We start from the raw sequence: 24,430 nt of genomic DNA on the forward strand, positions 1-24,430 counted from the left end.
TTTTTTTTTTTTTTTTGTGAAAGGAATTTTGGGGACGGCAGCATATTTGCAAACCAGCAGAATGTGTCATTGCATTTTGTGAAATCGCAATTTGAATTTAGAGTGTAGGCTCCACAGCTTCAGAATGGGGCTTGGCAAGATTGGCATAAGACTTACTCCAAGAAAGCTGATACCACCTGGCAGCTCAGAATAGAAGACAGGAAAGGAAAGCAATAGATCTGAGATATAAAATTAAATTGCTGCAATGCCTGAAAGTATCTAGAGCCTCTTGTCCTGGGCCTTCAAGGAGAAGGCTCTGAGTCCTTGGGATACCCCACTGCCTTGGTGGCTTTACTCTTCTGTGGTACGTTGGTATGCAGTGAATTTGTGCTGTGCAAAGATCTTGTGCAGTCTCTGTGAATTCAGTTGTGAGCTTTTTCTGTGCATCCTGTGGGCAGTGTGGTGCCAGGGACAGAGCATTACCTGGGAGGAAGAGATCTAGGTTCTGCTCTAGGTCTCTGACCTGCAGGCTGAGCTTGGGAGGGAGGTCAGCAAAACAGCAGGACTACCTCAGATTCTAGCTCCAAAATGAGAGTAAAGTACCATTGTCTGTAGGACGGGGCCATCTGTTGTGAACTGAAAGCATTTTGCTGAAGACATTTTGGATATGGCTGCTGCTGCAGCCGTTTGCTGCTTTGTGGTGATCTACAGCATTCCAGGTGATACGCAGTGCCTGCATGGGGCTGAGCCTTCCACAGTGTTCATCACTCCCTTATTCCTCCATCCGCTCAGGGAACAGACATTAAACTCCAGCCTTTGGACAGTGTGTGCTGTATCAGATGGTGATTAGCAGCTCTCCCATGGTACCTCAGTACTTTCTTTTAGCTCTTTTGTGTGTCCTGCTGCACCTCACTATCCTATTCTGAGCCCTTGTCTGGATGACAAAAGTGCATTGCTGCCTAGCATGCTGTGGTGCTGTGCACCAAACGGGGCTTGCTGAATCTGCTGCTTTCTGCTCCTGTAGCTGAGGACTGAATTCTACCCTTGCGATGCAAAGGGCTCGGGCTGCTGCAATGCTGTCAGCGGAGGCAGGCTGTACTCTGGATGCAGGATCCATGTCTTTGAAGGGAGCTATAAATGGGCTACTGCAGATGTGCTCCTCAGGGCTAGAGATATTTCTGACTCTGAATGGGGCAGCTTGTTTAATTTTTATGAGCAGTTTCTCACAAGTACTTCTAAGAGACCATCCCTTGAGGAAGACTCTTTGCAGATCCAACAAAATGCCAGCCTGGTCTGCAGCTCTGCCACATCCATGGGTGTGTTCTGTCTGCAGCAGATCTGAAAAAGGAGGAGGAGAGCTTGACTGGAGAAAATAAGAGAAAGGAAAGCACAGAGTTTCTTGTCTGTTCCCTTTTCTGTATGCCAGAGAGAAGTTGGGATGCCAGGAGGGCAGTTTTGGAATCGGGGGGAGGGGAGGAGGGGAAGCAGAGGTGTAGTCTCAGCTCCAGTGCTGACTTGGGTGTGACCCTACATCCCTACCTGCTGCTGTTGGATGCTCTGTTGCACTGTGTATGAGGAGCGTGTTTCTCCACAGTGTATATGACAAGAGCTGTTGGCGAGTCCACTCCCTCTTCCTAGGGATGAGCATCTTTTTTCCTCCCTCCCATTGGAGGCAAATGTCCTTTCCCCTTCCTGGGGATTTTGTACCTGTTTTGCATGGCATTTTTTTTTTCCTTGTGTATTTGTGGCTCTCCTTGACAAATCCCAGAGAGCCCTGCAGTCTCTTCTTCCCTGTCTCACTGCATATCTGAGCAGGGCTGTGCTTTGGGAGGGCCAGGAGGAAGTTGTCTTAGGTGGAAGGATTGTTAAAAATCAGATAGAAGGAGGTGAAGCTTTGATCATCTCTTGTGGCTGATGAAGAGAGAAGCTGAAAGATGCTCATCTGTAACCCTTTGGTACCCAGGAGATGGATGAATGTGATGGGGTTGCATTCCCCAGCTTATTGCTGTGCAGGAGTGGAAGAGATTTCTTGCATTTCTGGTGGGAGCCTGGTCCTGCCCATTAGGGAGTGAAGAAGGGTGGCTTTGCCAGTCCCCAAAGCACTCGCAAGCCATAGGCCATCTCCAAAGGAGTGAAACTGCTGCCAGGGGAGCAGCCCTTCCTTACCTCTGCTGATTCCTGTGGTGTCCCTGGCCTTCTGCCAGCTCTGGAAGCTGCTTACCATTACAGAGGCAGCACATGGCTCCCAGTAGTGATTCTCTGGGCTGGGTAAGCCTTATCTCAGCCAGGGCCTTGGGCCTCGGATATTGCCTCTTCCCCGCTCTGAGGGGCTGGATAAACAACAGGGATGCCCCTTCATTGGGGCCAGATAGCAGAAGTGCTGCTGAGGGGGTTGAGTACCATGGGTGAGGTCTGCAAGGGAGGTGAGGAGTAGGGTAGGGGGGAAAGATGAAGAGCACAAAGAAGCCACCTCTGTTTCTCTGTGCTTTGTGCTGCACCTAATGATGTTAGTGAGTCTCTGCAGTGACTGCCGAGCTGGGGGCCAGGCCTCAGTACCCAATGATTCCCTTGCTTTTGCTGATGACCCCAGTGTCCCCAAGTGCAGCAGAAGGTTGGTGGCCCAGGTCCAGGGTTGTTTGGGTTCTTGTTTCTCTATTTGCTTGTGTCTCAGTAACAAGACTTCCCTGCTCAAGTGACTTGGAGAAAACACATGCATGTTAGAGCAGAACTAATTTGACACTGTCCACTTGAGGCAGCTCTGAGAAGACTTACCGAGCCAGGTAGCATCAGCTGCTGGGGTAAGCACAGAGCCAAGGATATGAATTCCGGTTAGGGCAGGTGGAGAACCTTCCTGTCCCATGTCACTGGTGTAGCATAGGTAGCCTGGACTAGCTGCTACTTTGTGCTAAGGAAAGTATCCCAGTGCTTCTGGAAGGACTGGTGATATTCCTATCTTGACATGTTTATCATCCTGTGGATGAGTCTCTTATCTCTCCTGTTCATTTTGCAACTCCCTCACCACTGATGTGGTATCCTATCTCATGAATGTCACATAGGACTTGCTATTGGATGTTAGCAGGCAGAGGTGAAGGGAAAAGGCTAAGTCTCCTTGGTAGAGTTTCCTCTGTGGAGATAGTCATTCTCCTAGGAAATGGTGCATAAGACATGATTTTATCCTTGGAAGAAATGGCACTTTTTATCCACTGCCTTGGACCCTGAACAGGATTATTTTGGGGCAGCAGATCAGCACTCTTGCTATACAGCATTTTCTGGGCAACCTGCCCAAGAGCTTGGGACTTCCTTGAAAAAGAAAGAAAAGATAGCAGAAGGCCAAGTTAAACATGTCCCTGAGCTGGGCTCCCTTTATTGGCTCATCTGGCTGTAGGTATTCTCTTCACCTGTTCCCCTTCCACCACTCTACTTATAGGTTGAACTTCTAGTTTCTAGGATTTCTTGTCCTATGTCCTCCTTGCACATAAGGCATCTGATCTCCATTGCCTTCCCTCTGTGATCCGTAGAGCAGGAAGGAAGTGAGAGCACCAAGGCCTGTGAGATGGGGCACAGGGGCCATTCAGGCAAGGCCAGCTCTGTACCCAGGCTGTCAAGGACACAAGGGAACTCCATTCCCAAAGCAGAGCTCCCAGCACTGCTGGGACCTGGCACTGAGAAATTTAGCCACGGTAACTGTGCTTACAGCAGTTTCTAATGGCAGTGAAGCACCGATGAGCAGAGTAGCTGCTGAAGTTGCTCCCCAGGCAGGATTTGCTGTAAAAATTGGCCCAGAACGTTGCACTAATCATCTCTTTCACACCCTTACTCTATTTTACAGATCAATTGAGAAGATGAAGCAGCTCTTGCCTCCCTGCTATTATTGTACTTTCTCAGGCAGCAATGGGAGCTTAGCTTGGAGCTGACTGGCACAGGGAGCACTGCTGATCGCCTTACCCTGGGATGGCCTGCAGGAAACCCAGGGAGCAGCCCTGCTTCTTCTGCAGGAGCTGGTGGCATCATAGATGTTTGCTCAGAGGTGACACTCCTGTCTGGACTGAGTGTGGAGCTCAGTGTTCTGCCTGCTCCCCACAGCCATATGAGGGCAGCTGGTGCATTTCCCTCTTGATTTGGGGCTCGTACTCACTGTGGTATGTGCCTTGGTCAATGAAACTTGCCCTCTGCGATCCCAGCTGCTTTGGCCTCATCTGAGCAAATTGTTTTATATGTGGCAATGCATGCCCTGAAGGTTGATGAGAACTCTGCCAGCTCCCTCACACTGAGCATGGGAGAGGATGGCTTGTGGCCAAATATCTTGCTTGCTTTGACTGATACTTCTAACCTCTTCTGTATCATGTTGGTTAGCAGCCAGACTTACCACACGTTATGTTAAAACTGGGATGCATGTCCATCTCTGGCCCCCTCTCTGGCTGGCTGTTACAGATTTAGCTGCCTGAGATCAGTACTGGGGCTGTAATCTTGCCCCACTTTTTGGATTGTTTTTGGTGCTATCTTTTTGAGTGACAGGAGTTGCTGCCTTCCTTTGAAGGTGATGCTCTGCTGCTCTGACAGCTATGCACTTACCTCTGAAGGGTTTGGCAGATCTTAGTGTACCTGACAGTAATACGCCATCTGGTTCGTGGATTTTGGCCAAAGATGTGAAGGGCTGGACAGGCTCCTGCCCTGCCCAACTGATGATCTCACAGAGATTGGGTTAAAAGGAAGACCTGTCCATCCTCAGGTCCCTCTGGAGCAGTGTCTGCCATCTGGGACTAGAATTTCAGCAGCTCCCAAGGGATAGAAAGCTCTAAGCAATGTTTGAGCAGGTGTAGTCTGGGATGCAGATCTGCAGGACTTGCTTACAGGAGTGGATGTTGAGCCTCAACTAAATGCAAGAGACCACTCTGGCCTCACTAAAGGGATGCTCTTGGGCATGGGCTTGCAACAGCTTTACAGTAGGCAAGCACTGATGGTGGCAGTTCTGTGGACTTCTTACAGCCCAGCTCCTCCCACAGCTCTTGCTCCTCTCTCCTTTTTTTGGGCGAGAGGCTTTTGATTTTCCTTTCTTGCTCTTTATCCCTGTTGCTGAAGAGATTAATGGAGTGTTTGGACCATTTTCTGTCCTTGGCCATCCTGGAACTTGGGTCTTTGCTCACCTGCAACTAAGGCAGGACGCCTGGATTTGGCAATGGGGAAAACCATCTGGCAGGGCTCTGGAAGCAGCTCTGCGCTGTGGTGAGGATTAGTTAGAACAGGGAAGTGTCTTTATGGACAGGGAATGAGGTGAGAGCAGGAGGTCGGATCTTCTGCAAATGCTGTGTCATGTGGTGCACACTTGTCTTGCCCTCTTGTATCTGCAGTGGCTCAAAGGCTGCTTGAGGGAGCTGACACTCTACTCCTACACATGCAAGACTGTTCATAGCTCCGCATGCTTCTGCTTCATAGACCCCACGATCCTCCTGCCAAATTCTGAGCAGTGCCAGGAAATGCCCTCAGCCATGGTTTGCAGGGGTGAGTGTGAATATTATATACTTCCCAGAGTGGAGATGTGATAAGTCTTTTTCCTCACTGCAGGATTATATTTGAATCATAAATTTCAGATGAAAAGGGCAGGAGGGCAAGAGAAAGGAAAAGGCTGTTGTAATCCTATTATGGATTCATGATGGCTGCTTCTGCACAAGACCACTTGGCTGCAAGTAATAAAGTACCGTTATCGATGTTGCCAAGGTAACGGGAGTGTTCAGCCCAGTAGGGAGATGTTGCTGGCGTTGCAGCCGTGCTTTTTATGAATTTGAGTCCCACTACTTTGCTGTTGCCAGTGTGACTGCCCAAATGGTTGTTTCTAGATATCTCTGCCAGAGGATGAGTTGGACTGGAGTGGTGTTTGTATCTGGAAACTCCAGCAGGAAGTCCAAAAGTGCCTGTGGCTGTGTTGTTGATGAAGACCCCATGAGGGCAGCTCTGCCTACATGAGCTGAGGCTCAGGCTTTCAGGGGCATGCCACCTTGGTGCCTGGGATGGACACTCTAAACCTGTGTGAGTCTGAGGAGAGACACTCTTGGGAGGCCAAATGAATGTGTTTCAGGAAAGCTGATCCGGGAGCCTCCATTTCAAAGCTGTCTTCAACAAATTTTCTTGTGTTGAACTCAAGGACATCTCTCCTGCCTGGAGAATTTGGTGCTGGCAGGTGGTGAGAGGCTTGCTTTGGGTGATATATTGGAAGGAAGATCTGTCTTCTTCTCCTCAGCTTTTCCATTTGGTAAGTGCAAAACCCCTTTTCTGGGAGATGTAGGCTTGTGACTTCTCCTGTCCTGAAAGGCAGCCATCAGAGAGCTGCCTTCGGTTGAGGAATGACTAGGAAGCCAACCAGCTGTGACACATGGTTTCATGGTCTCCGTGCATCTTTTCATGTAAACCAGGAGGGGGATATAGCTTGTTAATCTTCCATCAGGGCACTGGCCATGCCTGTGAAGATGCATAGCTGTCATAAGTGTCCTATACCTCTTTCACATAATACCATTATGTCGCCCTGATGTGGCTAAAGGTGCATTGGGGAAGAGTGGTATTACTCATCAGTGATAGCTGCCATTTATAAGAGGCATCTCTGGCTTGTTCCCCTTGTGCTGTGAGTCTTGTGTGCTTTGGAGCCCCATGCTTGTGGTTGACAGAGCATGCTAGATCTTCCTGCATGCTGTGTGATGATGAAGGCTGGTGCTCTGCTGTGTGCTTGGCCCCACTGCACAGGCTCAGGCTGCTCGGTAGCCAAGATAGCTGTCTGCAGGGCGAGGCTGGGTAGCGTGGGATGGAGATGCTGGGCTGTTGTAGACCTGGCAGAGGTTTCTTATTTTCAGTGATTTACTCAGGTGAGTGAAAATCCATACAGGAACATCTGCAGGGTTAATTTGTGTTGTCCTGGCTGAGGCTGGCCTCTGATACAGCTGAGAGAGCAGGGATTGCCCCCAGTCTGTGCCTAAGTCCATTTGGCACAAACCACGTTTCAGCTGCCTGGTGTAGTCCCAGAGAGGTGGTGCTCCTGCTGACTGAGGCTGTGCTTCAGTCACAAGAACCATCATCTGCAACTGGGCTGTCCAAGGGCCCCAGGATGGGGATGAGAGCTGTCTTCTAGTTTTGCAGACCTTAACCATGGGTCTTAGGCTGAGTTTAGGAAATATGTGTTAGGGAAGTAACTCTGGCTCCTCTCTTGACTAGCACCTTTTGCATAGTGTAACTTTAGCTTTTTTGTTGATTTCTGCAATGATAAAACATGAATTTCTCCCTTTGCTTGGGCCTCAGGCTTCTGGGCTGTAATTCCCTCCTCTAGAAGCATCTCAACGATGACACCATGCTTTAACTTTGGTCATGAGCAAGGTTCCTAGTCCCTGAGTTCAGATCACTCCACAGAAAAGTCCTGTGCTTGGATGTGGGATTTTGTGTCTTGCTGCTTGGTCTGATGTGCCTGTGCTATTTCACAGCAATTTTCTGTCATATTGTCTGGGTCCAGTAGGAGAAAATACAGATAATCCCTTCACAGAGGACTCTGCCCTCTGGGTCTCTGCCCTTAGGTGTGGTGAGAAGGAGAGGTTTAATTACTTTCTTTTAAAAAAGAAAAGAAAAAAAAAACCTCCAGCCCTTCCTTCTGTTGTCATTATTTGTCCAAGTTCCCTGAATTCCTGTCACTTGCCTCAGGGGGGAAATTTGAGACACACCAAAAGAGATTGCTAGATTAACTTCTGCAGGTGCTAAGCATATATCCTTTGGGAGCTGGAGGAATAAACAGCAAAGAAAAACAATCGCTAAGGATTGTTGAAGAGGTAAAGTGGAAAAGTTGGATGAAAGTGAGGGAAACCTTTGTCTTTAATTACCAGAAATGATCTTCCCCATCCCTGGGAGGCCCAGTGGCTTGATGAGTGCCTGCAGGGAAAGGCTTTCTCCAGGTTAAGACCTGCCTGGATGATGTACGGGAGGAAGCAAGGCTGGAGTGGTTCTGCAGTGGGTTCTCAGGGCCTCTCTCCTGTTTCAGCCCTGGCATGGGTTTCTAGATCTGTTTATCAGGATTGTATCTCTGCATAATATAGCTGACTCCGCTTCTCATTCTCATTCCACCTCCCAGGGCATTTTGACTCCTGGCTCTGAAAGATGGGTGCTCATCTGTTGCAGCATGAGCTTTCTGTCTGTGTCTCTAATCCCCCCCATTAATTAATAATTAATTAAAAGATTAATCACTTTAATCTGACTTCAAAATGGTCGTTCTTGATGCCCATTTCTGGAAGTGTGGCGGCATCAGAAATGAAGAGAATTAACATCAAGCAGCACACTTAGTGTCAGAAATGGGCTAGCTTCTTACGGGTCTGCGAATGCATCTTGGGGGTGAGTGTTCACCATGTCTCAGCAGTGCAGGTAGGGGACCTGCACCCACCCAGCTGCAGGCCATTAGTGAAGCACTGGTCCTGGGTTGAGTGTTGGTAGAAATTGACTGGCAACACTTGAAACCTACCTGAGCATCGGCCTTCATTTAAAAATAAAGATAAAATAAAATAATTCATGTTTGGGAATAATTCAAAGCAAGTGGAATGAAATCCATGTGATGGTGTTCGTTGAAGCCTTGAGACAACTTCAAACCAGCACTTGGAGAGGTGTCAGAGGCTCAATCTCTAGCAGAAGCTGCCTGCTTTGCTTAATGGTTGCCTAGCTGCACGGGGGAGGCATGGTGTGGGCGACTCCAGCATTAGCTAATGAGCCTGCTGTGGCTCCTGATTGGTACCAAGGCCCCACTGGTGCCTTTGACCAGTGCTTTGTGCTTTTTGTTAAACCTACATTCAAAGATTTTTTTTTCTTTTTTTTTTTTTGAGCAGGCTACGGTAATTATCTTGTTGCACAAAGCATCTCCTTCCCACGCTTTTTTTTTTCCTAAAGGAAAGCAACAACAACAACAACAAAATTGAGATCTTCTATTCTGCTTCAGTGTGAAAGCTTTATTTTTTGATTAGCGCTGGTGAGCGAGCAGGATGTGGTAAGATGGGTTATGTGGACAGGATCTGTTTTCAGAGACTTGCCTGCAGAGCTGCTTGGGCTCCTTTAGCCCAAGGGGCCTTTGTCCATCATTCTGTGACATGCACTGCCTAGCTGCAAGCTTAGAAGTAAGATAGTATTGCAGGTTTAAAACCAGTGTTTTCTGAAGCTCCTAATACTGTTGAACAAGCCTCTGGGCAACAGATTTGCAGTCTCACTGATATCTCACAGCACTGATGATTAATCAGATTTTTAGGTGTCAAATCAATGAAAAAGTTTGCTTTGCTCTCAAACTTTGATGAGCAGCTTGTGCCCATGACAGGCTGGGTCTCTACTGTAGACACCAGTGTTGGTGATGGTTTAAGGAATCTCTGAAGGTTTAATTTCCTGCCTGTATTTTCCGTGATTAACATTGCAATTTGCTTCTCCTCTTTCCCACCAGCTGATCAGTTTTTTTACTCAGAAATGGGCTGAACAGCAGCATAAATTGCAGGCACCACCAAAAGGATGTTTACAAGGGCAATTTTGTTCCTTGAACTCCAGTACTTGCCTGTTTAACTTATTGATTTGCTGCTTTTCTTACCATGAGTTTGCAGCATTTTCTTCCCTACAAAGGAATTCTGAGTCCTTTGGAGGAATTTCCCCACGACATTGATCTATATCAGATAGGAAGTAACAGTGCTGAGATTTATGTTTTGCCCTGTGAGCAGAGCAGTCCGGTTCTCCTGTCCGAGAGGCTCAGACCCTTGGGGGCTGGCATGGCTGGCTGACAGCCAGGTGTGCAGAGGGAAGGGGAGGCAGGTGCTGTCTAGGAAGCAGGCTCTTTCCCTGGGGTAGACACTTTGAATTTGCGAGGATTTGCAAACGCAAAAAGCCTGACTGTCTGCCCAGTGATTTGTAGTCTGGGGACTTGGGAGAAGGGAGCAGAGCTGTAAAGGATAATCCCAGCCAGACCATAGGAGTGAGCTCAGCCATGTTGGTGTCCCTGCAAAAGCAGGTTTTGTGATGCTGAGGGATATGCCAGTACCTGCTGTGCTAGGCTGGCTGCTTGAGATGGGTGGCCTAATCTGGTGTGGTCTTGATTTGGCCCTTTCCTTTCCCCATCCAGCATTTATCAGCTCTGGCAGCAGCTAGGAACAGGTGATCTGTCTTGTCCAAATCCTTGTTCTCTTTCCTGTGGGTCTTGGACACCAAGGCAAGGCTTGGGGCTGGTGACATGGGAAGCCAGCATTCTCCTGTGGGTAAAACTCTGGCTGTGGGGCATGGGAAGGCCAGGAGAGGAGGTGGCAGCTGAAGTACATCTGTCTGCAAAGCTGGGTCCTTTTGGTGGTGGTGCTTCAGTGGAGAGAGGGGCAGTTGCATGGAGGTGAGGAGCACAAGGCACTGAGGAGCTCAGGTTTCAGGCTTCACCTCCACTGCTGAGCCATGCCGGTGGAGCCAGTGCCCCACTGTGGGGCCATGCTAGCCGAGGTGTGACTCATGGGATTCTGGTTGCTAAGCAACTGGCAAAGGTAGAGCTTGCTGGGCTGCTGAGAAGGCTGTGTCTGGCTGCATAGAGATTTGTCTGCATCCTCCTGGCAAGGGGTGGAGAGAGGGCAGCAGGAGGTGCTGCTGCCCCCAATGGCCCACATGACAGGGGGGTCCTGGGCGCTGTTGACAAGGCATTTGGGGCTTCTCTGCTCAAAATCATTAATGCCCTACCTGCTTCTTCCTTTTTGCATTAAAACAGGGAGAAAAGCCTCCATGAGGCTCCTGCATGTCCCAGCGCTAGTGGCTCAGATGCAGCCTCTTGGCCAGGGTAGAGGCTGTGCTGCAGGACAAGATGGCTGTGAAGTGTTGGGAGGCAGGTCTGAGCTCTTTTTACCCATATGAGAGAGCAACAGGTTGTGCAAATGAAGGGGGTGGACACCTTTGGTCTCTCTTAGGTTGCCTCTATGTGGAAAGAGGGATGGGCAGGCCCTGGTAAAGATCCAAAGGGTTTGGATCACCTGGGGACTTCAGCGGCTATGCTGATCAGGTGCTGATACTCCTGGGTTCACCTGCAGGGCAATTGCAAGCATGCCTGGGGAAGTTATTGTTTTGTGTCCATTTTCTTCATAATCTGCTCCCAAACCCAGGGGGTTGTAAGGCTTTTGAGAGTCTTCTCTTGGAAGCAAAAATACCTTGGATCGAATGATATCCTACAGGGAGGAAAACTGATGTGTTTAGAGCTGTTCTGGGGCTGGGTGAAGGGGAAGTCACTTTGGATAGTGGCTTAAACCACTCAGTGGGATGCATCTGCAGGTGTGCTTTGCCAGTGTGCTATCATAATGAAGGATTTTTTTATGCTCAGTGTTAAGTAAACTGCTTTCTCTCCTTCCCTTTGCTGTAATAATTCTGAAGTCCCTGCCAGTGCTTCTTACCGGGTTATGTGCATGGACCTTTGGAAGCATTGAAGGCCTTGGCTGCACCTTTGAACCATAAAACACCTGTCCTTCTGCTCCTGGTGTCTTCCCTGAACTCTGCTGACAGTGAAAACATACTTTAAAAAGTATGTGTTTGCCTGGAAGAGGCACATTCCTGGTTTTACAGGGCTGCCTGACATGCCAGAGGAGGGATGCAAGCTGTGCAATGTTTCTCTTTGTGAGAAGCCTTAATAAACTCTCCCACCCAACGTGCTTTTTCCTAGAGCAGAGGGCAGGATGCAGACAGCCAGCGGAGGAAAATCCTGTGGACAGGTCGCTAATAGCTAAAGCACAGCTTTTCCATGTGGGGGAAGAAAGCTCTGTTCCCCTTCCAGACTGCAGCATGGGCAGTGGGAAGGTCTCAGCCCCTCTGCATCAGTGCTGAATTTCCAGTGCTTCTCAAAGAGAGATGGTCAGTTGTTGCCACTAAGATGGTTGCATGGTTTCTGGTTCATGGGCTGTCAGGTCTGCTGCTGGCTGTAGTCTCTGCAGATCTTTGCTTTGCCAGAATCTGCACATGCCATGTCCTTCCCTTCAGTCCCAAGTGGCTGGCCTTCAATGCAGTGTGGATGCACCAGGTTGGGAGTGAGCATCAGGATCTCTGTAAAGGACTTTACATTGCTTGTTATGGAGCTGCTGGGTTGCCCTATGCCCTGTGCATAGGCTGTTGTTCCCTTGGCCATCCTTGGAAACGAATGCAGGATATCAGGCAGGGTGGGTGCTGCATCGCAGCTGCTTTCTGACCTGGGCTCCTAAAAGCACTGTCGGTGCAACATTAATGCCTTTTTGAACCAGTCTACATGCGCTGTACTGTTGTGTGGGAGGGTACAGCTGTAGATGGGGTCTCTGCATGCTGGTGTAGCTATCTGCCATGAAGGTGCTGCGTGCTGTTGTGGCTGGCCCTGTGCAGAGAGCAGCAAAGAGCTGATTCCTACTGTGAGATCTGTTCTCACTGGCTGGTGAGCCCTGGGCTGCTTTAATGCTATTGAGATGATGCAACCTGGCCAGGAGTCTCTGCTGTTCTGGAGGCATCAACTCGCCAGACGTGGAGACAGGGAGGCAGACGTGACCACCTTCCTCAGCCTGTGCACATCAGCCTGCGGAGATGCTTCAATGCCTTGAGATGCTTTGGAGTGGGAGGCCAGCTGAGATGCTTTGGAGTGGGAGGCCAGCGTGGCCAGTGGGAGCAGACATCTCTCTCCTGGGAGCGGCAGCCAAGGGAGGAGGGTGCCTGTGCCTCTGCCTTGGAGCAGAGGATGTTTCTTAGCAGCCTGGTGACAAGTAGGCATTTCTGCTTGTGATAAGGGGCTGCTGTCGCCAGGGGGAGGGAAGTCGAAGTGTGAAGGATTTGAATTGAAATTCAAGTGCTCTGGAATAATAATCAGCCTTTTGATGGAGACAGTTTGGCACCTCTGAAGACCAGAGAACTACCCAGCTGCTGCCCAGGCCTTACCTGGGGCTTTGTGCTGGCAGGCCCCAAGCCCTTTCCAAAGGAGGATTGATAGACCATTTTTTTGGGATGGAGAAGCAGGGTCAAAATAAAGGGATCCACGGATGTGGATAAAAGCAAATAAATCCCAGGGGTAGTAAGCGGGATTTCCTTGATCTGCAGAAAATGTGATGTTTTGAGGTCTGGGCTGCATCACTGATCAGTGATTTCACAGGATGATGAGTATCCTGTGCTCAAGTTTTTGGTCCCAGCTTGGCATGGACTGCACCCATTTGCCAAGAGGTCAGCAGCTCTGTGAAATTTATGGGCTTTGGTGAAATTATTGTTTATCAAACCAAGTAGCACAACCAAGCAGAAGCCGACCATCACACTTGGTAGATATGAGGCACAGGGAGGGGGCTCTCTGCACATGTGATGCTGGGTAACCTGCAATCAGGGAAGGCAGTTGCATTCAGTGCTCTGGTCACCCTTTCTTTGTTGGAAGCAAGCCTTTTATTCTCCAGAGTTGCATGACAAATATGAAAGTAAAGGGAGTTTTGCAGTGACGGAAAGTGAGCTGGAGCGGTGTATCAAACAACAGCATGGACAAAAAGACACAAGAGCTCGTTTTGCCCTCTGCCTTGGAGATGCTTTAGTTAATAGGCCTGGGGGAGACAATCCTGTCCTGGGAAGTCCCCAGTGTGGACCATCAAGAACAGAGATGGAAGCAAACTGGGATGAAATGTGGCTAAGGCATCGCATGTTGAAATCTGTGCGTGCTTTTTTATCTTGCTGTTGGATGTCTTGGCTACTCTTTAATCTGGAGGACTGCATGGTGTTTTTGCACAGTTGAATCATGCTCTCTCCTGACCCACCAGTTGCGGGATCTTTGTTTATATGCTAATGAAGCTATGCAAAAAGTATTTCTTGACTTCCCTAGCTGTCTACCAGGAAGGGTTACAGCAATTTATTCCTGAGCTTACATATTTGGCTGGGAGGTATCACCTCAAAGGGGAGGAAGCAGGTGGCTAAAGCCCTGTTTAAAATGTCCCTAAATACCCAGGTCTTGAACAATGACTGTTTGCTGTCATGTCTGGTGTGAGCTGGAAAGGAGGGAAGGAAAAAACGGTGCTTTTGTATGCTGACAGGCTTGAAAGAGGAGCAGGCTGTAAGCCAGTGCTAATAGCCAGGACATGAAAATGTGCGTCCACAGTGCCTCCTTACTGAGGCATTCACATTAGTGGCTGAGCCTTTCCATAGCACTGAGCACGTGACAGAGGTCACATTCCTGTTTCCTGTTTTCTGTGGTGTCTGAAGGGCTGTTCTTTTTTCAAAGCAAGAGAGAATTTGACAAATGATGTTGGAGAAGCCACAGAACCAGCTAGGTGAGTGCTGGCCCGTGCACAAAGGGAGAAAATTGAGAGATGTTTTTCAGTCTCTTTTGTTTGGCTCTTTCACCTGACTGCTGCAAGGTCAGCTCTGGTAGCCAAAGCAGAGCAGAGTGTTTTCAAGCTGAAAGAGTTTTGAGTTGCAATTGGTCCTTAAACTTAAGACTGGCTTGTGGGATATCCATACCCTCTCTGCATGAACCCAGTGACTTCTTAACTTTGCATTTTTCGCTCTAGCTTTCTCATGAGTAATTTTTGACCTATGTCCTGCGTGGCATGATGCCACTGAGCCACAGGGAAGCTGAGACAGGCTTTTTGATTTGCACATAGCAAAATAAGTGTGAGCCGTTTGAATAATATTGGGGCTGTGGGCTGTCATTATGGAAGGGAATTCTCTGCCCATCTCCAGATAGTGATACCACAGGAAGCATAGTACAGTTTGTGGGGGGGAAGGCACTTTTCTGTTCATCAGATGCATTGCAAAAGCACAGCTTCATACTCCAGAGTCACATATCTACACACTGCCTGGCTTACATGTGATGAGTATGCAGATGTCCAGCCTCTTGGCAACTGCTGACATAATATAAATACATAATTGCTCAAACACAAATGCAACATGTGTCAATTAAGTCTGATCTCATTTCATCAAAGCAGCCTTGCCAACTCTGTTCAGATAGGTTAGAAAGCCTCTGATTCTGGAGCTGGCTGGCCTCTTCCAGCACTGGGCTGCACAAAGGATACTGTGGGTAGCTTAAAGTGGATCTCAAAGCCTGTGGTCTCTGTAGTGGCTGTACCCTACCTTGATTTAAGGCCTACTGGGAGGGCAGCAACTTGCTTGTGACTGTCCTTGGGGAAAGGACTGTTCTGGACAGCATCGGTGAGATCATTCTTCCCTCCATCAATAACCAGTCTTTGGGATAGACCAGTGTCATCTCTCCTGGATGGATGAGAGCTGACATGTCCCTGCAGTTTCACTGGGAGCATCTTCTTGTGCCTAGTTGGTAATGGTCTCCTCCCTGGCTCTTTCCTCACTGCTCCTCCCTACCTGAAGGCAGGAGCTGTGGCGGGGCCAGTCCTGTTGATGCTTTTCTCTTGAGTGATGGGCCAACCTTGGTTTGACTAACACAGAATAAGGCACCAGAGTTCAGTCTGGGTAATACAAGGTTTGTTCATAGGCTGGTGGAAAGATGGCTGAGGTGAGGAGGGAAAACACATACTACCCTTCATGTTTCTAGGGAGACCTGCTCTTGTTCAGATCATCTTGTTGGATGGCAGGATGATCAGATCTGACATCTCTTTTCCAAATGTGTTTAGCTAGTGGGTGGGAGGAAGCAGGCTTAGAGGTGATGGAGAAAGAGTGGGTTACAGGCCATGTGGCTGTGACAGTGAATGTGTGTGCAGTGTCATGGATGGATGTGTGGTGCAAGGCCCATGGGTGATGGATGGAGGGATAATGGCCGTGAGTGTTTAATGGTTCTAGTGAAACCTAGATAAGGTGGATTCTAGTGGCAGGGAGTGGATGACTGATAAATCTTCTCCCAGATTCCCAGAGCCCTGCTTCTTCTGTGATAACTGATTTTTGCCTCTGCAACGTGGCTGTAGGATGTGGTAACTGTGGTCTCAGATTCTAGTCCTGTTCTGCCAATTTGCGCACATTTAAGTGGTTGCCAGGCAGAGGAATAAGGTTTTGGGGAACTGGAGGACACCAGGGAGTAAGGCAAAGGGGGAGCTGCTTTACTGTAATTGGAGAGTGGAGAGTTTGTGGTTGTCTGGAGAAAGACTTGGGTGCCAACATATCCATTTGTGTGACTGTTCCAAGGCAGAAGATAGCAGGAGGTGAGGAGAGGGCATAGATATGCAGACGATGTGAGGCAAGTGCATATGCATGAGTAGTCTTAGATACCTCGAAGTATTGCTGTGCTACAGCTGTAGTTACATATCGGAAGGTAAATTTCAGTGATGCGATAGCAAAGCCTTGCTACTCAGTGATGATAGGTGAACCCCCAGGGGTCCATCCAGCTAAGAGCAGCAGTGCACATGGACTAGTCCTTCACTGCATGAACAAGTCCCTGATGACAGGAGGAGCAACCTAATGCTGCTCAGTGTGGAGACAGCAACGTTCTATGCCTAACTGCCCGCAGCTATGTTCAGCTATTTTCTGTTCTTTGTGTTGAGCAGAGAGGAGCATCTCCCAGGGTTGGTTCTGGAGTCCTGGCTGGACCCCAATGACTGCCTGAATAGCAGTCTTTGTTGTGGGATTAGGTTTAGTGGCTCATAGACCTGCCTGGTCTTTTTTGGAAGCATCACGAGCTGGAACAGTGATGGAATCTGAACAGGCACCTTCCCTTTGGGGTGGACACAGGTCCTGCAGGTTGAACAGTGCCTGCAGAGAGTTATTGCCGTGAGGCTGTGTGAGGTACTGGGGATGTTGCCTTCCATGTCTGTGTAGAGCTGTGTGTCAGCTCTGCCCTTGGCACTAAGACATACTGCTCTATGGGCCTGCTCCTAGTAGTGGGATTACTGTGGCCTGGAAAAGGTAGAGAATTGTGAAAAGGAGGGAAGAACTCTTCCCAGGCTTCCAGAGAACAGGGCAAGCAGTCACAGCCTTAAACTGCAAGGGAGGAGGTTTTGGATGAGACACTGGGGAATACCTCTCTAATGTTAAGAGGATGAAATCCCAGAGCAGGCTGCTGTGTGAAGGACAGGAATTTTCATTGTAGGGATGCAGGAACCTATTAAAGGCTTGCCAGGCCCACATAGATGGAGCTAATCCTTGTGTTGGGCCAGGTGGGATTAAATGACTTGAAGCATCTCTGTGCTGCAGTACTTGAGTTGCTGGTGAATGGATGCAGTGATCTCCTTGGGGCTTGCAGAGGGAGGTAGTGAGGAGTAAAGGGATGAAACGAGAGCTATCAAGAGCCAAGTGTGCAGGAGTAAGCAGGAATGATGACTTTTGCATCAGTGGCATCTGTAACCTCACCTCGGTGAGTCAGCATTTCAGATGCTGATGATTCACAGCAAGAATGCAAGACAGCCAAGGGCTCGTGCAGGACTGAAATTAATTGTTTGGAATGAGGGCAGCCCAAGAAGAGAGGGACAAGCTGTTTTCTCTCATCTTATTAGCATTTCCCAAGCATAGCTATGAGGTGTTTGAGCACCAAGCTGGACTGCAGGGAGCTGGGGAGAGATGTGCTCTGCCTGCAAAGTGAGCTCCACCACTCAGCCTCCCCATCCTGATCGTGCAGCCAGACTGGTAGGAGCAATTAGTGCTGCTGGGTGCGGGCTTTGGTACCATGGCACCTTGGTGAAGTGGCAGCTGCTCTGAAGTCCAGCCATTGCTGTCCTAACTTGGGATCTGAGAAAAGCCTGGGGCTTGGTTGCCTGTTCAGCCAGACCTTCTAGTGCTTTGCTTCAAGCTTACACACCTCTTGCCCTTTCCAGTGGTGAGAATGAGATGATTTCTCTCCTTTGTGGGTTTCTGTGATGAGAAACTTATCTCTGATGCCTAAAAACCATGGTGTTGAGCTCCTTGTTAAGTAAATCAGTTTCTGGGATTCAAGTTATCTGCTGAGAGCTGTGGCTATATAGTTGCTGCCCCATTTTCAGATAGTTAGAATGGTTGTAATGGCCAGAAGGAGTTTGGTGGCTGAATGGAGATGAGGCTGGAGAGAAGTTTGTTTATGGTTTTTGTTTGTCACTTACTCAAATGGAGTGAAAAAAGAAGGATATTGATATCTATTTTTAGGCAGCAACTTTTGCAAGAAGCAGTCTCTTGTGGTAGGAATTTCTCAGACTTGTCTGCAGCATGAAGGTGAACTTTGAGCATATCTGGAAACTGCTGTAAATCCATTGAACTATTCTGAACTTACTTGAGTATGAGGGACAAGTGTGATTTCTATTCTTCAGGAAAATTATTCAGACATTTTTCTGTGTCCTTTCTGGGCTCAGGTAGCCTCAAACTGAGTTTGAAATTGTCAGAATTGCCATAGACATAATTCTCTCAGAGGCTTGGATGCTTGGCTCTGTCCTCGAAACAGGTGATAGCTCAGCCTGGCTATTGATGTTTCCAGAGGCTGCTGCACATCTATCACTTGTCCTGGTGACATGGTGAGAGCCAAAGTAGGGCACTGCAAAACTTGTTCTGAGAATGTTTAGGATGAAAAGCAAACACTTGTTGGCTGATGTCGAGACATATGTCCTCAGCAAAGCAGGCGCCAAGACCTGTGACACTGGGGGAGGGGCACGCATGGGACATGTGGCTTGTGAGTTGTGTACTTGGGAGCATGTGAGATACTCAGGTGACTACAGCATGGACAGGGGGGTGATATGGAGTGCTGGGCAGAGGCATACTGGGACCTGGCAGCATCTGCTGTGTGGAGGACTGCAGACGTGTGGCCAGGTTTGAGGCTGGAAGTAATGTGTCCTCAAAGCATGCTTGCCCAAGTCAGCACTTTCCAACTTTGATTTTCTTTTTGGACACCTGAAAGACTTTCCCAGATGAAGTGTAGATGCTCTGCAGCAAACGGAAGCCTAATGACAGTGTTTTTTTCAGTTGCCTCTCACAAGTCACCCAGGGGTTTTCCACTTGTCCCCAGGTCTATGTTTTTGTAGTGTCTGGACACTCTTAGAAGTCAATAGACAGATTCTGCTCTGTGGCAATTGGCTCCCTCTTGGCTGGTGAGACAAGTGCTGTTGCTTGCAAATACGTTGCTAAATATTGCTAAGACTAGTGAAGTATTTTGTCAGCACAGTTCCAGTAGACTTGGAACAACATATGAAGGGTTGTTCAAGGCTCTGAGCCTCTTGCCTTCCATGTCCACTGAAGCAACTGGTTGAATTTTGTCTTCATGCAGCTGCAGTGCAGCCTGATGGGGAGGCATATGGCCATCTTCCTGGCTGCATACTCCCTTCTCCTTCTGAGCATTTGTAGCCCAGGCTTTCAGCTGCTATTTTGGGCTCCTGCTCACTCCTGTGACTTGTTGCCATCTTGTTGGTCCTACTTTCTCATATCTGTTAAATGCTTCAGAGCATGGAAATTTCCAAGTTATAGTTTTCCCACAGCAATTGTAATTTGTCCATGCAGCACATATATATTAGGACTCCAATATACCTGCAGGAACTGCAGTGCCAGTCACTGCAGACATGTAGAAAGGCCACTGGTGTGGTAGCTTTGGGAATCGTATCTTTTGAATTCTTTGCGTTCAGTGCATTTGACTGTGGTTATAGTGCTGCATGAATATGGCTTTGGTTTTTGTCCTGAGTATAAAGCAAGCACAGAAAGCAGCGCAGATAGTACTAATTTGTTCTAAAATGCAAACAGAGGATGGATTGAGGGGATAAAGAGGGAGGAAATTGGAGTAAACCTACAGCTGAAAGTCAGTTGTCCTGGATATAAGCACTTCTTGGATAGGGATAGCTGTGTGACACCAGCAAAGCCATCCTAGCGCAGACCGGTTCTGTGGGCGATGCTGCTGTGGGAAACTTGCTCCCCCGAGGAAAGCCAGCCCTACTGCTCAAGACAGCTGGCTGGAAACCAGCACTGATGCTAAGAGCTTCTGCTGCTGCAGATGGTCAGAGAGCTGTCCCCTTCTGTCCTACCCTCACACTCCTGGTGCCACATCTGTTTTCCTCTTGCTTGGTTTTATGCTAGTTGTGTGATGGAGGAAGCACATCTGCCTGTGTAGATGTACCTCACCAGCATGCTTGTAATGTGGCTTGGGAGCAGGTAAATGAAGTGGAGCCAGGGCAGAAGTGCAATGAGGAAGAAGCCCATCCAAACTAGATCCTGCTTTGCACTCCTGTGATGTTGCAGCCTATCTTTACAGCCTGGGCCAAATGCAACATTGGTGAAACTCCTTGGGTTTGCTTGACTCCCTTGCTGAGTGGGTTGTGGCCAGGTGAGAGGTCTTCTTGGAGTGGTGGAACAGGTCAGCCGAGGTACCATGCCAGGTAGCAATGACATTTCTCCTGGGAGCAGCAAGGACGGCAGGAGCAGAAAGCAATTTAACTGAAGCCTGTTCCTCTGCTGGGTGCTACAATGCAGCCCTGCACTGGGGGAGCCAAGGGTAAGTGCTGATTCCCAAAGATTCAAACGCTCTCCCACCTCTTGCCAGAGCTGAGAAAAAGGGACCTGGATTGGTCCTAGGTACCTGGAAAGGCCTTGGAAGAAGAAGACCCTAAGTCCAAGTCCATCTGCATGTTCACAAGGCCGTCTCCTGTACTGCAGGGCGTTCAGATGCAGTCCTCGCTGTGGTCCCCAGCCACTCAGCAGCAGGCTGCAGGCCAGCTCTGTCCCACCTTGGGGTGTTGCCAAGGCAGATCCTTACTAGGCATCAGAGGAGCATCCTTAGGGAGCCTGCTGCTCTCTGGTAGCTCTTGCTGGAGAGGAATGAGATGGGTTACTGTTTGCTTTGGTTCCGTCATCTTAGGGCCAGTTAAGCAGACGAGTCATCATAGAATAGCTGAAAGATAAATACCTCTCTTTGGATGGGGAAAGAAAGCATTCCAGGGGTTCCCATGGTGTGCAGAGCTGCCTGAAGAAAGCAAGCAGCATCCCATCTCTGTGGGGATATGATTCAGCAGGGAGGATATGTATGAGGAGATGGGGGCCAAGAGCCCCTGAAGACCTTGCAAACCTCCCTGGTGCCCTTTGGTGCAGGTGTGGGGCAGTGTGGGGAGCTGTGAGGAGGTGCTGCTCTGCTACCATTCTCTCTGTACTTGTACTATGAGTCACAGCTCACCTTGTGATACAGGGCTGCTGTCTGTGTGCCTGCCTCCAGGCTCTGAGCTATTGTACCCTCTGCCACAGCAAGGAGAGGGCTAGTGGTGACCCTGCAAGTCCTTACCTTCAAGGGGGCTAGTGGTGACCCTGCAAGTCCTTACGTTCAAGGCATCCCCTGCTGAGAAGAGACAAGCCCCAGTTTGGTTAGATGGGGCCGTGGCTCTGAGGCACTCCCCTGTGATGCACGTCTGCTTGAAAATCCATCCAGCAAATATCCCATCCTCTCCAGTCAGTTCTGCGTCAGGCTTGTTTGGGCCCAGCAAGGTCTTTAGGGAGCCCAAGCATTGGGAAACCATCCAAGACAAATTGGAAAAAGTGAGGAATGTGAGAAYTGGCCCATCCCCCACCGGAAGCTGAGGGAGGTTTCCCATGCAGGCCAGGGGTGAGCAGCACAATTTGTCAGAGCAGAGGCTGCAGTGAGGGTCTAACAACTGGATGTTAGGAGATGCCTGGCCCTTAGCTCTTGTCCATAAGGCCTTATGTAGGGTGCTGGGATGCAGGGCTGGTGTTTGCTTGCTGTGTGTTCTGCAACAGCTGCCTCCTGATGCTTCTTCCTCAGCATTGGGCTGGGAGCCAGGGGTTGGGCTGCAGGATGCTCTGGAGGAATCTGTTCAGCGCTTGCCTCCCTGAGCCAGTATAGTGAGCTTGGTGTCCGTCTCAACTACAGCTTCAAGGTTGCCAGGCTTGGAGTGCACAACGTGAGGTGCTGCCCTGGTGTAAATGCCCTCTGCTGTTCACAAGGTTAATTTAGAGAAGTTGGAGGGTGAAGCTTGTCTCTGCCAGCTTTGGGCTGGCATCAGTGCTGCCAGTTGCCTTGCAGCTGGCACAGAACATAGGCTCAACACAGGGTGGATTGTGTGCTATGTTGGGTCAGCCAAAAATGCAGCCACCCGCTCATCATTCAATTTGGACTGCTCAGTGACCTGAGTGTGCATGGATCCAGCAGTAATGATTGCAACACGATGGCCTGAGCACCACACCGACCCAGCAGGCGCAGCATATTCTGCCATCTTGAGTGGCAAGAGGTGGGCAGGACTGCAGTGCCTGCTTTTGATGCAGGCTGCTGGCAGCACTAGCTGGGATGAGTTCAGGTGCACCAAATAGCCAAGGTCTCCTAGGTGCAATATCCTGTCAGGCACATCAGGGTAGTTGCAGTGCTGCAGCAAGACCATAGCATGTTCTCCTCTGCTCCAGCTGATGAGCTGGGCCTCTTTGTTTTTCTCATTAGCCCCAGATCTGCCCACATGCCCCGAGTCCCTGCTGTTTTCCGCTGGCTGTGGTGTTCCCTGTGGAGAAGGTCACGGCTGATGAGCTGCAGAAAGCACGTATGTTGTTCTCCCACCCTGCAGTGACGCTGAGCTAACTTTCCCTTTCTCCTCCCCACACTCTGTTATCCTTTCTTCCTTGTGTTCTGTTCTTTAAAACATTTGTCTCTTACCTTTGATAATTGCCTGCAAGGCCTGAACTTTTCTGAGGCCTCAGAGCTGTCCTTACTTTGAAAAGAGGCCAACTCTCCTGCTAAAACCTCCTTTCTTCTGTGTCTGGGAGCATTCAGAGGGTGTGTGGCCCCTTCTGTGTGGCAGCCCAAGAAGCCATTTCCATGGAGAGTTGGCTCTGACAACCCCATGGGGATTTGGGAGGTTGTTTCTGTGCTCTGCTCAAGTCTGTTCTTCTCTTTTGCAAGTCTACTCCTCCATTCAATCTGTGGGTTTTCACCTGTGGATAGACTGCCTTCTGGATTGCTCCCACTCTTTCTGCTTAACCCCTTGTTTTTAATTGCTCATCCTCATCTAGCTGCACTGTCCTTGTCTGGTGCCTCAAATTGGGTTTGTTTTTAGTGGAATGCTGAGTGCAGAGGTGAGCAGGGTGCGCTGCTTCCTTCACATGCTTCTCTCCTGCTATTTATTCTTTTTTTGGTGATGCTCTGGGATATTTTTAGGGTTCCGATAGCCTTTTGACCCATTGTCATCAATAGGGACATGGTACCCAATCTCTTTCAAAAGAACTGGAGCAGAATGTATGTTTGTATAAATCTCTGCCAGCACATCTCTCCTCTTCCCCCTCTCTGCCAGCAGTGCAATGCTGAAGTGATCCTGGTAAATCAGCACAGCTCCCCTTGCAGCCGTGCTGTGCAAATAACCCTAGGGGCTCTGGACCAGGCTGTGAGCCCCTGTTCAGAAGCGGAAGTGATGACCAAGAGCAGGCAGGAGCCCACGTTGCTTCCAGCAGCAGCGTTGGAGTTGGGGCCATGGGAACCGCCACGCTGCGGTGCAGAGTTCGTGGGAGGCCGTGGCGGGGAGGCTGGCTCTTCCACAGAGATGCGGTTGTTCCCATTTTCCAAACATTAGTTCCTCACAGTTAGAAGAATATCAGTTTGGAAGAAATAACATTCCTGAGCTGCCCCAGTACTGAGGTCCCAGCCATGTAGCTGGATGAGCTGGGCTCTGGCAGTGTCCCTGGCCTAGCCCTTGGACCCTTTTAAGAGCACTGCCTTCTCTTCATTCTCCAGTGCTTGCTGGGCTTGGGCAAATCCAGCCTGTGTTTGGACTGCTGGCACGTTCTGCGGTTGGTATGAGCAAGCACAAGCAGCATTAATGGGGTCAGGGCAGACCTTGCTCTTTTAGCTAAGGCACACAGTGCATGGTGTTCACATGGATGTACCTTGCCTATTGAGAAAATGGAAGTGTTTATGCTAGGATGTTTTTTATCCTGGTGGTGTGTAGAGAGAAGGTATAGGTGTTGGTTGTGCCTGTGCTAGGTAGTGTTTGTGCTGTTCATCCTCGGGGACCATGTATGAGACAGCGGGTGCAGGTCTTGCTGTGGGGTGATGTGCGTGTAGGTGTCCCCTTGTGCACAGTGAAGACCCTTGAGGTATGCGTATCAGGCACTAGTTTTGGTTATTGCTGTGGGGTAAGGTGCATGTAGGTGGTTCTGTGTGAGCAACTAGGCAGCATGTGCCTGTTTCCACATAGTGGTTTGTGCATGTGTAGTAGGCAGTGGGGACACAGGTCCCTGTGGGCTCTCTCTGTGTGCGCAATGATTGCAACATCTGGTTTGTTCTCCATGCAGTAGGATCTGGAAGCCCTGCCTGTTTGCTTCCAGCAGCTGTAATTGGGAGAAAGCTGGGGGAAAAGCCTAGTTAAAAAAAAAAAAAAAAAAAAAATCAGAGCTGCTGTGCTTGTAGATTTGAGCTGGCCCACAGCCAGGTATGAGAGAGGCAAAGGGCTTTTGGATTTTGTTGCTGGTAGGACAGGATTTTGATCCCAGGCTCCCTTTCTCTTTCTCCCTGAACATTCCTTCCTGCAGAAGGAGTAGCTTTGAATTGGGGATGACTATGGAGGGAGACAAGAGTGAGATGATCCCTGACTTTTCACCCTACATAGCTCCAAACAGCAGTTCATTTATTTACCTT

At 49.2% G+C, this 24,430-nt stretch overlaps 1 protein-coding gene across 10 annotated transcripts in view; it reads left to right on the top strand.

The window, feature by feature from the left end:
* The window catches only part of EPB41L1 (erythrocyte membrane protein band 4.1 like 1), a 106,481-nt gene that overhangs the window by 24,764 nt on the left and 57,287 nt on the right, over positions 1 to 24,430 (top strand). The gene's annotated exons all lie outside the window — the stretch shown is intronic.

Source organism: Rhea americana, unplaced genomic scaffold (genome assembly GCF_003343005.1).
Source record: "Rhea americana isolate MKP2758 unplaced genomic scaffold, rheAme1 scaffold_190, whole genome shotgun sequence".
NCBI lineage: Eukaryota > Metazoa > Chordata > Aves > Rheiformes > Rheidae > Rhea > Rhea americana.